The sequence below is a fragment of the Octopus bimaculoides genome, chromosome 4 (genome assembly GCF_001194135.2).
Source record: "Octopus bimaculoides isolate UCB-OBI-ISO-001 chromosome 4, ASM119413v2, whole genome shotgun sequence".
Taxonomy (NCBI): domain Eukaryota; kingdom Metazoa; phylum Mollusca; class Cephalopoda; order Octopoda; family Octopodidae; genus Octopus; species Octopus bimaculoides.
In genome coordinates this window covers 97,154,569-97,157,946 of record NC_068984.1, presented here as the reverse complement: position 1 = coordinate 97,157,946, position 3,378 = coordinate 97,154,569, and the positions used below count along the sequence as shown (strand labels likewise).

The 3,378-nt window shown below is 35.1% G+C and overlaps 1 protein-coding gene across 2 annotated transcripts in view; it reads left to right on the top strand.

Moving 5' to 3' along the window:
• LOC106876835 (RCC1-like G exchanging factor-like protein) overlaps window positions 1–3,378 on the top strand; it is a 48,512-nt gene that overhangs the window by 20,142 nt on the left and 24,992 nt on the right. The gene's annotated exons all lie outside the window — the stretch shown is intronic.

Sequence of the window (3,378 nt, the reverse complement as noted above, 5' to 3'; positions counted from 1 at the left end):
ATACCATCTTTTTTCTGTTGCTATTATTATTATTATTATTATTATTATTATTATTAGGTTGTTCCAGAGATAATGGCTAATTTCAGAAACATAACTTTATTCTGGAAAAATTAACAATAGAAATGTTTTGATTAGTCAAAGTACAAGCCATGAACATCTATGCATCACTGCCATCGATCAACGAGATTATTTATGTCTCGTTGATAAAAGCTTATTGGCTTTGATGCCAAGAAATTTTTGAAAGTTGATTCCACCTCTGGTTTTGACCTGAAAGTTTTATCACTTAAAAACATATTTAAATGCTAAAAAAATGATTGTCAGTAGGTGAAAGATCAGGAGAATATGGAGGATGTGGTAAAGTCTCGTATCCAAAGTCTGTGAGTTTCTGCAGCGTCATTCTTGCAACATGTGGTTTGCATTATCATGGAGCAGAATTGGGCCACGCCACTTCACCAATGCAAGTCTCATTTTTTGCAAGTGAACATGCATTTCAGCAAGTTGATTGCAGTAAACCTCTGCTGTAATGCTCTGATTGGCTTCCAGAAAGCTGTAATGGACAACACCAATTGCAGACCACCAGACAGTCACCATAATCTTTTGCTGATGCAACTTTGGTTTTGGGAAATGTTTGGGGGACTTGTCACAATCAAGCAATTGACCTGATCATTTACGGTTATCATAAAGGATCCACTTTTTGTTATAAGTGACTATTCAGTAAAAGGATCATTGGTGTTTCACAGAAAGAGCATTGAGCACATTTCAAAACGATGAACTTTTTGATTTTCATTGAGCTCATGCAGTACCCATTTATCAAGCTTTTTCACCTTACCAATCTTCTGCAGATTGCGTGGGACCATTGCAGTACTGACACCAAGTGCTTGAGACATTTCTCTGACACTTTGATGTGGGTTTTGTTCAACAATTGCTTTCAATTGTTCATTGTCAAGACTGCATGACCTTCTACCTTCTTCAAGGCTCTCATCACCACTACAGAATTTCTGAAACCACCTTTGTACTGTATGGTCACTTGTGGACCCCACCTCCCCATACTTTGTTGATATTGGCAGCAGTTTGGGAAGCATTGTGCCCAAGCTTGAACTCATGCAAGAAAAGTAAGCGAAAGTCCTTTTTTGCCATGTTCATAATTAAGGGCACGTATGCTTCAAGAATGTTTTCTGTCTGAAATAAATAGAAAATTATTAAAGAACATACATCAATTATTAAGTATGTCAGAATTCACCTAAAATATAGTTAAAATACTATGATAGAATTGCATTTCAAAACACAACACTTAGAGCAGCCATTATTTTCGGAACAACCTATTATTATTATTATTATTATTATTATTATTATTATTATTATTATTATTATTAGTAGTAGTAGTAGTAGTAGTAGTAGTAGTAGTAGTAGTAGCAGCAGCAGCAGATTGACAGAATCATGAGCATCTGACAAGATGTCTTACGATGTAAGTACAAGTCAAATACTGGGGTCAATATAATTATCTCATTATTTTTTCTTGAAATTCCTTAAATAAGAAATTATTAAGAGCACTGAATAGGGAAATTATTAGTTGCAGCTCTTTACATTCTGAGTTCAAATCCTGCTCAGGTCAAGTTTGCCTTTCATCTGTTCCAAGGAGAGAGAGAGAGGGGGAGATTTAATTGACTAAAATACTCCCTTGAAAAATTTCTGGCCTTGTTTCTATGTTAAAAATAATAATCGTCATCATCATCATGAAATGTCAGAAACAGGAATGTGTTGGATTAAAGGATTTGCAGTGTTTACATTCTGAGTTCAAACCACATCAGGCACATTTGTGTGTGTCAACCTTTTGAAGTCAGTAAATACCAGTTAATCACTGGAGATTAATGTAAACAGTTGTACCCTTCTCTAAACTTTATGTTATTGTGTGTATTGTTAGTGGAGTTGTGAGAGTGATGGATGATAGCAGAGGTCATTCATCTAGAATATGATGTTGTCAGGGTTACTGGCCCCCTCCATCCTCCAGTTTCAGGGCACTTATTTGTAATACAGTTCTGTTTATATATATATTTCATTATACATATAATCTTTATGTCTGTTATCATCATCATCATCACCATCAACATAATCATCATCTTCATCAAAATGCTTTATCTTTATCAACTTCTTTGCCATGCTGGTATGAGCTGGCCATATTGTCACAATCTGAGTCAGTTCTTATTTAAACTTAATGCTCTCTTAGACAAGATGTGAGGATCATGTTATACTTTTAGTGAGGTTTCTATGTTTGGATGCCTTTCCTAGCGTCAACCACTTTACAAAATGTGATGAGTGCATTTTATTGTCGCAGAAACACTAAGGAGGTTGTCATATCCTTGGTAAGATTAAACAGTCCTCTTTACTCTGCTGTTATCTCTGTCTGTTTGCTCTCCAGCATCAGGAAATCATTTTCTTTTATATATCTAAGTATATATATATATATATATATATATATATACACATACATACAATGTGTGTACTTTATTCTACATGTCTTCACTTCATCACCTAGCTGTCATGGATAAATAAGTAGCAGTTCATTAGGGAATAAGTTACCTCATCCACTGTAGGAGAATACATATCTCTCATCTACTTTACACCTGAAACAGGAGTTAAGAACTAGCCCTTAAAATGTAGTCTATAGTTACTTGGATGAGATCTGTGGAGTTTACTTCAGCTCTGGAGATAAAAAAGGAGGTGATATGTTGTAGAAATTAAGAGATCTTTTAAACTTTCCTCCCCAGTTGCCTCTTTCCTGCAGCAGCTTAAGTAGAACACTAATGGAATCAGTCTCAAAAGGTCTGTGAAGCTTATGGACATTTCTTTCCCTTCAAACCCAGTAAGTTAAAAATAAAATTATTGCCTTTGGTACTTATAGATTATATTTGATATCTGCTCTCCAGTATGAAATAATGCCAAGTTATGAGCATTGAAAATGAAGGAACCTCTGTATAGTCACTTGGCATGCTAGAAGTGGAAGCTAAATCTCCCTCAAGTCATGCCTTACTGTCTTAAAAATAAACAATATCATAAGTAATATAGTCTCAGATACAGTCTGAAAAAAAAATGAAAAAAAATTGTTTGGTGAAGGTGCAGACGTGGCTAAGTGATTAAGAAGTTCATTTTAAAATGGGTTTGTTTCTCTGTGTGGTACATTGTCTGCTACCATAGCTGCTTATTGATGCTTTGTGACTGAAATTTGGGAAATGGAAACTGTGTAGAAGCCTGTCATATCTATCTCTCTGTTTGTACATATGTATGTGTGTGTGTATATGTGTATGTATATATGTATCTTTTGTCAGTGTATATTGGTGAAGACATACACACATGCACTCTCTCTCTCCCTCTCCCCCTCTC